The sequence below is a fragment of the Mastigoproctus giganteus genome, chromosome 1 (genome assembly GCF_048544385.1).
Source record: "Mastigoproctus giganteus isolate SK-2022 chromosome 1, ASM4854438v1, whole genome shotgun sequence".
In the NCBI taxonomy this organism is placed as follows: Eukaryota; Metazoa; Arthropoda; class Arachnida; order Uropygi; family Thelyphonidae; genus Mastigoproctus; species Mastigoproctus giganteus.
This window is the reverse complement of record NC_143575.1, coordinates 164,197,328-164,212,425: the sequence shown is the minus strand read 5'-3', so window position 1 is coordinate 164,212,425 and position 15,098 is coordinate 164,197,328. Positions and strand designations below refer to the sequence as shown.

General features: G+C 39.0%; 1 protein-coding gene across 2 annotated transcripts in view; it reads left to right on the top strand.

The window, feature by feature from the left end:
- The first annotated feature begins 1,160 nt into the window (after positions 1-1,160).
- Positions 1,161-15,098, top strand: part of LOC150091234 (aladin-like) — a 343,291-nt gene continuing 329,353 nt past the window's right edge. For both annotated transcript variants that reach the window (XM_090374811.1, XM_090374804.1), the window contains exon 1: positions 1,161-1,218. The gene's annotated coding sequence lies outside the window, so the exon portion shown is untranslated. The remainder of the gene's footprint in view (positions 1,219-15,098) is intronic.

Genomic DNA, 15,098 nt, shown 5'->3' with positions numbered 1-15,098 from the left:
TGTATAAGGCAATGGTCAGGCCATGCCTTGAGTACTGCGTACAGGTCTTCCTCATTTTCGGAAGGATGTCGATTTACTTGAGCGTGTACAGAAAAGGGCAACAAGATTGGTGAGGGGAATGAAGGGATCGTCTTACCAAGAGAGGCTTAAGTTCTGCAAATTGCAGTGGCTGGAGACTAGACACCTGCGCGGTGATATGATTGAGGTATATAAGGCCTTAAATGGGTTGAGCACGCTGAATTCTGATGGGATCCTTCCACTTGTTCAGATTACTAACCTAAAGGGGCATAAATTGAAATTAAGAAAAGACAGATGTAGAATAGATGTGCGGAAATTTGCCTTTAGCCAGTGGGTGTTTTATTGCTGAAACAAACTTCCATCTGTCATTGTGGAAATTGATAGGAGAAACTGGACAGGCATTTGGAGGCAATGGTGTGATTTTTTTTTTTTTTTTTTTGGCTGATGCTGCATAAGCTGATACAATTGCTTTCTTGCATCACATGCCATTACTACTACTACTACTACTACTACTACTACTACTACTATTCGTTTCCTAATTACCCTAACTCATCCCATATACCCACCTATTTCAGGATGACTGCCATCCGTCCCTGAAATCCCCAACACCCCTCGCTCCAGGTCGTTACTTGTTCTAATAGAAGTTGTGCAAGAATCACCTTGAGCTCTTCCTACGACTACTATTAAACTATCAGTCCTTGTATCCCCCGAAGCTATCAGGTTTCCGCCCCACATAACACTGCCTTGATAGCATCAGCAAATATTCTTGCACCCTTTCTATTTAAGTGTATCCCTATCTATTTAAGTTGAATGGGTTTTTTTCATATGTCTCAGTTAGGCGGTCTCTGTCGTAGATACCAAGGTTTTTTTTTACCGAATAACTGAGTTTTTGTCGTCCAGAAAAATAGGCAATTCGACAAAAGAACACACGTAATTTACAGACACAAATTATGGATTTATTTAATTAATTACGGGTGACCCTAATATAATAATATAATTTAAAAATAGTAGTACGTAGTATTATTAGTACAGTAGTTATTTGTTTATATATTTGTTTTTGTAAAATATGCTTGGTTGACATCCAGAATTTTACGGTGTACTTCACGTTTAGTAAATTTAGATGTCGCTTTTATTTGCGCAATGTTTGAAATTGTATAATGCAAAGTTCAGTAGTGATTTAGTTTACGTTTTCGATAAAAGGTAGGTTTTTAATATTTCTCTTTTTCTCTGTGAAATTGCGGAGGTTAGAAGAATTTGTTGTGATGGTATTCATTTTTTTTTTAAAGTGAGCAATATTTTCATTAATTAGTTAATTATGAAGAGTAATGCTCATTTGCTGGAATCGTAAGAAATGTGGATGAGGATGGCTAAGTAAGAATTAAGTTTGTCCAAAATGTTTTTCTGACGAATAATGATCTCAGGGTGAATGCCCAAGGAAATGAGTAATGGGTATGAGGACTCTAAGGTAAAACATTGGATGAGGCGGTGTCTCTCATCTGGGTGGAACAGACTTCCATCCCTTGTCGTGGAAGTTGATAGCCTAAATAAGTTTAAGGCTCAGCTGGACAGGTATTTCGAACGAACAGAGGGGTGAAGTGGAAGTGGTTATTTTTATTTATTTATGTTACTTTTTTTTTTTTTTTTTTTTTTTTGGCTGATGCTGCATAAGCTTGCTTTCTTGCATCAAATGCCTCTCTACTAATGCTAATACTAATGCTAATGCTCTCCTTCCACCTTTTTTAAAAGTCAATTCAGGGCTTCCAATTAACATAGCGGCGACCGGGCTAGCCGGGTGGGTAAATTGCCTACCTGGCAATCCAGAGGTCGCGGGTTCGAATCCCGCCTCGGGTTTGGATCAAAATACGGCAAAAACATTGGGATGTGCATTATGTCCACCGAAGCCGATGCACCAACAACTACCAAAAAAAAAAATAAATAAAAAAAAATAACATAACAGTGCTTTTCAGTATTGTCCGGCCAACAGAATTCTTGTGCGTTTTTGATATTTCGGCCGATTTTAGAATAAGGCCTCAGTCTTAGGGTGTTATGCCCCCCTCTTCCCGCTGTTTTAAAATAGGAAAACGAGTTCTGAATTTAAAACAGTGGAGTGGGAGGAAACACCCTAACTAACACTTACCATAGCAGGTTAAACCTGATAACCTGCTCTGGTTTTCTGCCTTTTTCCTCTGCTCTTTCTCCTCACTGCCTTTTTCCTCTCTTGCCGCTACTTTGGAAGGGGAACCCTGTTCTACATTATTTTTGGCAATCATTTAGCAAAAGAGACTGACCAGAGCATGTTTTCCTGAAAGAAGAATGAATGTAAAATATTTTCTGAAAAATAGATACTCAGTCGAAGCAATGTTCACCTTTATTTGCTGTTATTGATGCTGTTGTGCATGTAGACTACTATACAAATTGGAGTAGTATGGTATTAAGGGTAAGTTGCTACAATGGATAAAAGGGTAGTTGAGTGGGAGAAGAGTGGTAAGCAATGGATGCTGCTCTTCATAGACTAAGGGTCTACGAAGAGCTGGGATCTCCACTGGGGTCTCCACTAGTTATTAGTGGAGACCCCCAGTGTTTGGGGTTGGGTCCACTGTTTTGTATATTTATCAATGATGTTGATGAAGGTATATGAGAGAATGTTGAAGTTTGCAGATGATACAAAGGTTGGCAGGTTTTATGTCGCTGGACACAAGGAGATACAAATATGGTTAATGGCAGTGTGCTACTACAACAGGATCTAGAAAATTTGGACAGATGGGCTGGTAAGTGGCACCTGAAGTTTAACATTGACAGATGCAAAGTACTGCATATCGGTAGAAGTTTGTTTGTTTGTTGTTTAGGAGCATTAGTAACTAAGGCCATATTGCTCTGGGGATATGCGGTGGGCATTCCCTGACCTTTCCACATCCTCCGTATTTGGTGGTCACGGGCTCGAACCCCAGTCTAATCGAGAAGCGTGTGCTACGCACTGCCACTCCTGCCCACCTGGCTACAGAGGCGCCCGGGTAAAAGTAACCCCAGAGAAACATACCAACTGTGTGGTACTACACTAAGGGTGGTAGAAAATGAAAAAGATCCAGGAGTAATTGTGCAGTCAGATATGAAGTTTTCTGAGCAATGCAGACAGCCTGCCAGAGCAGTTCATGGGGTATTGTCAATGATATACAGGAATTTTGCTAGTAGGGAAAAGGAGGCGATTATTTTTTTTTATAAGGCAATGGTCAGGCCACACCTTGAGTACTGCGTACAGGTCTGGAGACTAGGCATCTGCAAGGTGATCTGATTGAGGTGTATTGAATTCTGATGGGATTCTTGCGCTTGCACAGATTATGAATCTGAGGGGCCATAAATTCAAATTGAGGAAAGACAGTTATAGAATAAATGTGCAGAAATTTAACTTTAGTCAATGGGTTGTTAATTGCTGGAACAAACTTCCATCTGGCGTTATGGAAGTTGATAACTTAAATAAAATAAATTCAAGGAGGAACTGGACAAACATTTTAGAGGTAATGGACTTGTGAAATTGTTTTTTTTTTTTTTTTTTTTGGCTGATGCTACATAACTCATTACAGATTATTATTATTATTATTATTAGCCACATGGTACAAGGAAGCCTGAGGCTTATGCTGCACCAACCAAAAAAAAAAAAAAAAAAAATTCCCGAGTTACCCTGAGAGAGAGAGAGAGAGAGAGAGAGAGAGAGAGAGAGAGAGAGAGAGAGAAAAGTAGAAAGGAATCACCAAGAAAGAGAAGAATGATGATATCCAGCTCAGGACCCTGGGTTTGCCAAGCCCATACTCACCAGATGTGAGCCCCCGGGGTTGCCTCTATTACTACTCAAGAAGTTATCAACTTCGGTAATAAGGAAACAACTAGCTCAATTTTCTCTTATTTTTCTCAATATATATATATCCGCTTGAATGGCCTTGGGTGCCAAGCATTTTTTGAGGCAAAGTGACATTACTGCGACTTAGAGTGCTCTTGATAAGTGAATCGTGTTATTTTTAAGTTCCTGTCTTTTTCTCAACAGTTTCATTTAAAAAGTTCCATACTTGAAAATTATAAGTCAGAACGCAGAAAGGAAACTCTCCTTTCTTTTCCTTTTTCATATATTTTTAGTAGCACTAACCGCTTGGCCTCCTAATGGCACTGCCCCTGCCTTCCCATGGCGTAAAATGGGCCATAAATCTTGGCAGAAAAGTCCTCCAGCCAAGGGCCAAAAGGAGCAAACATGACAAGCACAGACCATGTTTCTGCTACTCAAACTAGCAGAAAACTAGATAAAACGGGTTCATGTACAGCTAAGAGACAAAGAACAGAGGATCTCCCTCTAGTTGCACCACTGTTTCTAGTTATTCATTCTAAGAATGAACAACCGATCGGAAGTTTGTCACCTTTCGGAATTCAAAAAACTCTTGAAAGCATAGCTAGGTCCCCTAAAACAGTCAGAAGACTAAATCAGGGAATCTGCTAGTAGAGATGACAAACCAAAAACAAACTGAGCATCTAATGAAAGCAAAAACTTTTGGAGATATTCCAATAACAGTTACTCCCCATTCCACCCTGAATACCTCTAGAGGAGTAATTACTGAATGGGGCCTCCTCAGCATTCCCGAAGATGAAATCAAAGAAGAGCAGAAAGGTCAAGGGGCTCAAGTCAAAAGAATAACAATTAAAAGAGACGGAGAAATTATCCCTATGAGAAATATAATTCTGACCTTCAACACTCCAAAACCACCAAAAACTGTAAAAGCTGGATATCTAAACTGTCCACTGAGACCATACATTCCAAATCCTGTCTGATTTTTTAAGTATCAGAAGAATGGACACTCTCAAGCAGTATGCAGAAGTTTCGCTATCTGTGCAAAATGTGGGTCACGAAAACATACCCAACAAGACTGTATAGCACAAAATTCAAGATGCCCCAACTGCAGAGGAGAACATAATGCCTACTCGAAAGAATGTGAAGAGAGAAAAGAGAATATAGAAATATAAAGTGGAAAACAATGTAACATATCAAGAAGCTAAAAGAACATTACAGCCACAATGAACAAATAGACCATCTTATGCACAAGTAAAAAACAATAGAAACACAGACAGAAGTAACGATTCCACCAAAAAAGTCCATTTCAGATTGGGCATGCTTGCTGCTGATTGAACCAAAACAAAAAGCAGAGCAGGCAATAAACACACCCATTACGATACCACCAACTAGAGAAACCAGCAAATCCATATTAAATCCATAAAACAAGATAGAACCATTGAAGTAAATGGGAATAAAATGGATAACGTGGAAGTAGAAGAAAAGAATCAGATGGAAGAAACAAAACTAGAAATTTTTTGCAGAGGAAGAAGAGATGGATACCAGAAAGCCATACTTCCCTAAAAAAAGGAAGACAAAAAAACATTAAATCCTAAGCCAATAACCACAAGAAAACAAGCTGAAAATACAAAAAAAAACCAAATAATGAATACATTTTTACATTGTAACTGTAGAGGATTCTGCAGCAATTTTGAAGATATCCACAATCTCCTATCGCAGCACAATCCAATTAGTCTATGTTTGCAAGAAACATATCTTAAATATGTTTGCAAGAAACATACCTCACAATAGACGTGGTGTCACACAGATATAAGAAATGCAGAACTGGAATTTGGGGAGTACAATGTCTACAGAAAGGATAGACAGGATAGGAAGGGAGGAGGGGTTATGCTATTAGTTAAAAAACACATAAAATCCAAGGAAGTGAAGCCAGTCGACATCGCTGGACAGTGCAGTGTCGAGTCAGTTTGGTGTGACATAAGCATTGGGAGATCAAAATTGAGAGTAGGAGTGTGCTATAGGCCTAATGACTCTGATGAGTATAATAAGAAACTGTTCGGAGAAATAGAGTGGGCCAGTAAATCAGAGAGTCTTATAATTGGGGATTTTAATTTCCCAGATATTGACTGGAAATTGGGGGCTGGTCACTCACACAGTAGCAAGGCTTTTGTGGATTTATTGGATGATTGTTTTCTACATCAGCATGTTCGGGAGGCAACTAGAGGGAGTAATACTCTTGATTTGATTATCAGTAGTGATTCTTCATGCATTAAGAATCTGCAGATAAATGAACCACTTGGTGGCAGTGATCACAGTGTGCTGAAGTGGGAGTTACTCAAAGAGGTAACTACCATTAGGGGTAAAGGGAAGGGGTATTGCTTTCGTAAAGGCGACTACAATGGACTGAGACAGTATTTAAATTCTATACAGTGGGATCAACTGATGATATTGCCAACAGCAAATTCAAAATGGGAAGCATTCAAAGAACTTATCGTGGAAGCTACTAGGCTTTACATACCAACTAAGAAATATTGTTCAAGGTTTAGGCCTAAATGGTTGTCAGATGAACTAATGAGGCATATGGCAGAGAAGAAAAATGCATGGGATACATACAAATTAACACGTGACACGGACGCCTATGATAGATACAAGTTGATCTGTAACCAAGTTACAAAGGAGGTTAGGCAGGCGAAGGCAGATTACGAGAGATCCTTGGCAAGGGATGCGAAGAAAAACAGCAAAGAGTTCTTTACTTATGTAAACTCTAGAAGGAAGGGGATGAATCAGATTGGTCCACTTGAGATCGATGGGTCAACTGTTGATGACCCTGCTCGGGTAGCTAACAAACTAAATGAATATTTTGCATCGACATTCACACATGAGGAGTTATTCAGCGAGGGGAATGCCAGAGGTGTATTCAACTCTAGCAGTAAGCTAGAGAATCTTGTAATAACTGAGAGCAAAGTGGAGGAGAAATTGTTGAAGATAAACACAAGAAAGGTACCTGGGGTGGATGGGATCTATCCAGTTATATTAAAGGAGGCAGCAAAGGAGGTAAGCAAACCCTTAGCCATAATTATGAGAGCTTCCTTGGACTCAGGGGAGGTACCCATTGACTGGAGATGTGCAAATGTGACCCCAATTCACAAAGGGGGATCAAAGGCTGACACAAGTAATTATAGACCTGTGAGTTTAACTTCTGTTCCCGGAAAATTAATGGAGGCACTGGTGAAAGAAGCACTGCAGGATCATCTAGACAAGACTTCAGTTATAGCTAGGACACAGCATGGTTTTGTTAAGGGGAAGTCTTGCCTGACCAATTTGATTGGATACTATGATGCAGTCACAAAAGAACTGGATGCAGGGAATAACTTTGATATTATATACTTGGATCTTAGAAAGGCTTTTGATACTGTTGCACATGGAAGACTGCTGCACAAATTGGAGCAGTGTGGCATTGGAGGCAAGTTGCTGCTATGGATAAAGGGGTGGTTGAGGGGGAGAAGACAGAGAGTGGTAATCAATGGACACTGCTCATCGTGGACTAATGTTATTAGTGGAGTCCCTCAGGGTTCAGTATTGGGGCCTTTATTGTTTTCTGTATTTATAAATGATATTGATGATGGTATATCAGGCTTAATGTCCAAGTTTGCAGACGATACGAAGGTTGGCAGGGTTGTCAAGGACACTACTGACACTATGCTGCTGCAACAGGATTTGGAAAGGTTGAGCAGATGGGCTTCGAGGTGGCAAATGAAGTTTAACATTGACAAATGTAAAGTACTACATATGGGAAACAGCAACCCCAGAGCAACGTATCAACTCTGTGGTACTACACTGACAGTGGTAGAGAATGAAAGGGACCTGGGGGTGGTGGTGCAGGCAGATATGAAGTTCTCTGAGCAGTGCAGACGAGCTGCAGGAGTAGCTCATGGTGTATTGTCAATGATATATAGGAATTTTTCTAGCAGGGATAAGGAGGTGATTATTCCCTTGTATAAGGCAATGGTCAGGCCACACCTAGAGTACTGTATACAGGCCTGGAGGCCTCATTTCAGGAAGGATGTAGAGCTGCTGGAACGAGTACAGAGAAGGGCAACTAGATTGGTGAATGGGACAAAGGGGTTCTCTTACGAAGAAAGGCTTAAGTTTTGCAAATTACAGTGTCTGGAAACTAGGCACCAGCGGGGTGATCTGATAGAGGTGTACAAAGCCTTGAATGGTTTGAGCATGCTCAATGCTGATGGGATTCTTCCTCTAGCTCAGAAAAATCACCTGAGAGGGCATAAATTCAAATTGAGGAAAGACAGATGTAGGATAGATGTGCGGAAATTTGCCTTTAGCCAGCGGGTGGTTGGTGGGTGGAACAAACTTCCATCCCTTGTCGTGGAAGTTGATAGCCTAAATAAGTTTAAGGCTCAGCTGGACAGGTATTTCGAACGAACAGAGGGGTGAAGTGGAAGTGGTTATTTTTATTTATTTATGTTACTTTTTTTTTTTTTTTTTTTTTTTGGCTGATGCTGCATAAGCTTGCTTTCTTGCATCAAATGCCTCTACTAATGTTAATGCTAATGCTAAAATAACACTAAAACATTACAATATGTATAGAAAGGACAGGATTACCGGATTACCAACAGTACAGCACATGGAGGAGGAGTAGCAATCTTAGTAAACTCCAGTATACCTACCCCACAGGTTCCCTTACAGACTAATCTAGAGGTCATAGCAGTACGAATTGCAGTAAACTATCATATAACAATCGCCTCCATGTACCTGCCACCAAACCAAGATATAAGCTATACAAATCTAGAAGACCTGGTAGTCCATCTATCACCTCCTTTATTTATCATGGGAGATATGAATGGCCATCATCCTCTATGGGAAAATGAAAACATTTTCATTTTCATTTTTTTTAATTATAGAAAAAACTACTACATAAGCTCAATCTTATACTCTTAAATGATAGGACACCGACGTATATATGTCTATCTGCAGGAACTAGTACAGCAATAGACTGTTCCATGTGCATTCCATCATTATACCTTCTACTGGAGTGGATAGTTCACAATGATCCACTAGATAGCAATCATTTTCTAGTAAAGATTACTTCAAACAAACCGACCCTTTGTCATCTGGAATGAACTCCAAAGTGGAGATTAGATAAAGCGAATTGGGCAAGATATAAGCAGCTGGCCATATTAGAACAAAAAATGCTTTTTTTTTGTTCCCTACCACAACTAACCTGATGCATTTCAAAAAAGCAAGGGCAAATGTCAGACGTATTACTAAGATCAGTAAAAAAGAACCTTGGATTCGTTTTGCCTCTACAGTTACTAGAAAAACAGACAGTAGGAAGATTTGGGACAAAATAAATATATAAAAAATTTTATAAAATGGAATGGAAAAGATATATCAAAAGCCTGAAGACATAGCCAATGCTGTTGGTAGAACATTTGAAAAAATATCAAGCAGTAGCTCCTATGAACCAGCTTTCCAAAAACATAAGGCAAATACAGAAACAAACATATAAATTAAAATTTTTCCAGTAAAAGTAGAGAAGCCTATAACCAACCTTTCACTCTCAGAGAACTTCTAAAGCCATTTAAGAGACAAGGCAAAGTGCAGTGGGTCCAGATGAAATAGTATACATGATGGTACAACAATTAGATAAGAAATCATTGATATCGTTACTCTTGTTGTATAACAGGATATACGTAGAAAATTCCTTTCCAAATCAGTGGCATCATGCAATAGTCTTAGCCTTTCCAAAACCAAATAAAGACCCCATAAATCTGAACCACTATCGCCCAATAGCCTTAACTAGTTGCCTTGGAAAAATACTTGAAAAAATGGTAAATGCCCGATTAATGTGGATTTTAGAAACCCATAACTTACTAAACACAGCTCAATGTGGTTTCAGAAAGAACAGGTGCACTCTAGACTTAATGATAAAAGCAGAAAACAACATAAGAAATGCCTTCATAAGAAAGCAACATCTAGTAATGATATTTTTTGATATAGAAAAGGCATATACAGCATGCTGATATGGAATTAGCATTAGCATTAGTAGAGGCATATGATGCAAGAAAGCAAGCTTATTCAGCATCAGCCAAAAAAAAAAAAAAAAAAAAAACACACACCACTCCCATTTCACCCCTCCGTTCGTTCGAAATACCTGTCCAGTTGAGCTTTAAATTTGTTTAGGCTATCAACTTCAACAACAAGTGATGGAAGTCGGTTCCACCAACCAACCACCCGCTGGCCAAAGGCAAATTTCCGCACATCTATCCGACATCCGTCCTTCCTCAATTTGAATTTATGTCCTCTCAGGTGATTATTCTGAGCAAGATGAAGAATCCCATTGGCATTGAGCATGCTCAAACCATTCAAAGCCTTATACACCTCTATCAGATTACCTCGCCGGTGCCTAGTCTCCAGACTCTGTAATTTGCAAAACTTAAGCCTTTCTTTGTAAGAGCAACCCTTTGTTCCATTCACTAATCTTGTTGCCCTTCTCTGTACCCGTTCCAGCAGCACTACATCCTTCTTGAAATGAGGCCTCCAGACCTGTATACAGTACTCAAGATGTGGCCTAACCATTGCCTTATACAAGGGAATAATCACCTCCTTATCCCTGCTAGAAAAATTCCTGTATATCATTGACAAGACACCATGAGCTACTCTTGCAGCTCGTCTGCACTGCTCAGAGAACTTCACATCTGCCTGCACAATTACCCCCAGGTCCTTTTCATTCTCCACCACTGTCAGTGTAGTACCGCAGAGTTGATACGTTGCTCTGGGGTTACTGTTTCCCATATGTAGTACTTTACATTTGTCAATGTTAAACTTCATTTGCCACCTCTCAGCCCATCTGTTCAACCTTTCCTTAGACATTATATAGCTGCATAGGATAGGATAGAATACTTAGACATTTATAACTTGGGGATGACAGGACATTTCCCAATATATATATATCCATAATTTTTTGCAACAATGAACTTTCCAAGTTAGGATATTAACCACACTATCGCAGGTTTTTATACAAGATGGAGTACCACAGGGATCAGTACTCAGTGCTACCCTTTTTGCCATAAAAATCAACTCAATAGCTGAACAAATACCAAGTACCGTAGATGCAGCACTTTGTCGACAATTTCAGCATTTCACAAAATATGCGAACAATAGAGTGCCAACTGCAAACAACAATCAATCAAGTAATAGCATGAATCCAAAACAATGGCTTTCGACTCTCTAAACAAAAGACATTTGGAATACACTTTTGTCGGAAAAGAAACTTATACCCCGGACCTAGAACTAAAGCTCAGAGAACAACTGATCCCAATAACATCCAGTACAATTTTTCTTGGACTAACCCTTGATAAGCAACTGTCCCTTATAAGATCACATAAAATGTCTTAGAACAAACTGTCTAAAGAAATTTAATATTCTGAAAGTTATATCTGCAACAAAGTGGGGAGCAGACAGGTACACTTTGTTACATCTTTATAGAACATTGATAAGATCCAGACTTGATTACGGGGCACCAGTTTATTGCTCTACAAGACCCAGCACCTTAAGATGGTTAGACCCTATACACTATAATGCACTACATATAGCCCTAGGAGTGTTTTGTACTTCTCTGGTTCAAAGTCTCTATGCTGAAGCCTATGAACCTCCATTCCACCTCAGAAGACAAGAACTCCTACTATCCTATGCAGCTAAAATAAAGTGTATTCCAAATCATTCTGTGTGCAAAACATTATATGCACCAATATGGGAACATTTGTACAGAATACTTCCAACAGCAACTAAACCAGCAAACATACGCATCAAGGAGCTACTTCCAGTTTGGTCTCTTGATTTCCACGAACTAACTAACTATCATATGAAACGTACCAAGACCCCCCCCGGGAAACATCACCAATCTGTGATACCTACTTTCACTCTTGGGGAAGACATTCCCTACCAGGAAGCAGCTTTCAACAACTACATGCTGCATATCTAGAGAAATATCCACAATATGCTCAAATATATAAAGATGGATCAAAAACCGATACAAAAGTAGGCATGGCAGCAGTTTTCTCTGATACTACAATAACCCAAGTTCTCCCAACAGAATGTAGCATCTTTACAGCTAAACTACAGACAGTGAAGTTAGCAATAGACCGAATATGGCACTAAAAGTTACACCATAGTCTGATCTTCACAGACTCCCTCAGTGTAATTCAAACAATACAGTGCAACACAAAGAATCTCCATCCAACTCTTAAGACAAATTCAAGTGACTCTGAACAAGCTCCTTAAAAGAAAACAAAACATAATCTTTTGTTGGATCCCTGGACATACAGGAATTAAAGGGAACAAAGAAGCTGACCATGCAGTAAAAATGGCAACAGGCACCCTTTCTTCAACCAAAGTACCATATACAGACTACAGGCATAACATCAAAATGAACAGCAAGGAACAATGGCAAAAAATATGGAGCGAGCAAACTTATAATAAACTCTATTAAATTAAACCAGATTTAAAGAAGTGGAAGTCCAGCGAAAGAGATATACGAAAAGAAGTAGTAATCCTGGCCATGTTAAAGTTAGGGCATACATATCTTACTCATTCCTATTTACTTAGAGCAGAAGAACTGCCTCAATGTAATCAGTGCCATGTGCAACAAACAGTTAAACATTTGTTACTAGACTGTCCAGCCTTTACACACGAAAGAAAAACAGCCATTAAATCCATAACTAAAATTCAAGACGCTCCTACTCTAAAAAAACATTTTAAGTGAAGAAAATAATATACAAGAGGTTTTCCACTATCTAAAATTAATAGGCTTTTATAATCAGATTTAAAAAGCAAAAAGTCACTGTAAATCGATGTATACAATCAAACTCCTGCTCTCCATTAAATACTTTGTGAATAATTTCTAATCGGGCATTAATTTGAATGGCAATTGCAAGAGATTAGAGTAGAAAATGCAAAACTTTGGGAGGTGCATTATGACCATAGAAGCCAATGTGCCAACAACTAACAAACAACAACAACAGCATCTGCTTGAGTTCAATACATGCCCTCCATTTTGAGGGGAAAGAAAAAGCAGGAGAAAAAAAAAAAAAAGCATGTTTGTAATGGTCTCCAAAACAGTCACTTAAAGCTTCCTTAAGATTTTCATCATTTGAAAATTGGTGCCCATGTAGGTGTTTTTTTCAGACTTCTGAAGAAGTAATCACTGAATCCAAGTGTGAATTGCCATATCCTGGCATGCTATATGAAACTTATTTATTTCATAGCATCTTTGTGAATCAAGACACCTCATTTCAGTTTCCCTATTTTGTGTTCTCTTAAGTCTGGGATGGGCTAAGAGATTTGTATAAGTGTAAGCAGGTATATTCTAAAGAATATATCCACTTCCTAGATTAAACAAGTCCTAATTAAATGAGAACTTGATTGTGCTACCTGATCATCACTTTATCCACGGCAGTAACTTGTGCTAAGCGATACTGTTTCAATTTATACAGCAGTCTTTCATGCGAAACACTATCAAAGGCTTCACTGAAATCTTAGTATATGATTTTAATTATAGTTTGCATTTGTGACTAACTCACAAAGAAATGTGACTATTTCTTTGTGACTAACTCGCTCTAACTGATCACATCGATCAGACAATATCACCTTGTAACAAATCTATACAGTGATTGTTGTAACTGCATCCTTTTGACCCTGCATTACTTTATCCCTTAACACCATTATTTTCCCAGGAATGGGAGTCAAGGTTACAGGTCCATAATTATTCATTTGCCTTTTGATCCACTTCATGATGGCAGAGAAATTGCATATATCCTAACTGTATGAATCTCCCCCTAAATTAAAGAATGCTCGCATAATTATGCTAGGGTGTGTTTATATTCTATGTGGCTTCTTTCAATTTAATTGGATAGAATCTGTTAGCCCCAAGTTCCTTATTTCCACTCAGTACAGCAATTTATTTTTCACTTTCCTCTCTTAGTCTTAAACTTGATGAATTTGAAGTGCTGGTTCAGACATCAAAAGGTACACGTTGGGACTAATGATATTATGAGTAGGAGACCGGCAGAATTACTTAACAAGTACAGGTCACTGTTGAAAAAAAGCCATGAATTAGGGTTGAATTTGAAAGTGTCTGCAATTCTGCCCAGACACGATAGGAGGGAGTATATGATGAGAGACTTGTCAATCAATTCGGCCCTGGAAAGATTGTGCAAGGCTCAAGGGGTAGAATTTTTTTCAGCCTGGTCTGTACTTTTAACAGGAGAGACTGCTTCTACAGGTATGGGATGCACTTAAATACAAAGGGTGCAAGAATATTTGCTGAGGCTATCGAGGTAGTGTTAGGTGGGTCGGAAAACTGCTAGCTTAGGGGGGGGATACAAGGACTAATAGATTAACAGTAGCCACTGGCAGAGGTGAAAGTGATTCTTGCACTGCTTCTATTGGAAAGAGCAGAAGCCTGGAAAACAAGATGCAGAATATTTCAGAGACTGCTGGGAATCATTGGGGTACAAGTAAACACATGGGTTGTGTTAGGGTAGCTAAGAAAAAGAACAGGTGCATGTATACTTGTGTGTACACCAATGCTAGGAGTTTGGTAAATAAATTTCATGAATTTGAGGTATTGCCCAAAACATCAAAGGCAGATATTGTTGGGATATTAGAGACGTGGTGTCACACAGATATAAGGAATGCAGAACTGGAATTTGGGGAGTACAATGTGTACAGGAATAATAGACAGGATAGGAAGGGAGGAGGGGTTATGCTATTAGTTAAGAAACACATAAAATCCAAGGAAGTGAAGCCAGTCGACATTGCTGGACAGTGCAATGTAGAGTCAGTTTGGTGTGACATAAGTATTGGGAGATCAATATTGAGAGTAGGAGAGTGTTATAGGCCTACCCGCACTGGACCATCGTGGCAGATTATGGTCCATTTCCATCAGCATGAATTGTTGAGGAGGCTTCCATCCTGCAGTGGGTTGATAATGGCTGCACTTTATTTTTTTTACTTTTATAGGCCTAATTACTCTAATGAGTATAATAAGAAACTGTACAGGGAAATAGAGTAGGCCAGTAAATGAGAGAGCCTTATAATGGGGGATTTTAATTTCCCAGATATTGACTGGAAATTGTGGGTTGGTCACTCCACACACTAGAAAGGCTTTTGTGGATTTATTGGATGCTTGTTTTCTACATTAGTATGTTCGGGAGGCAACTAGAGGGAG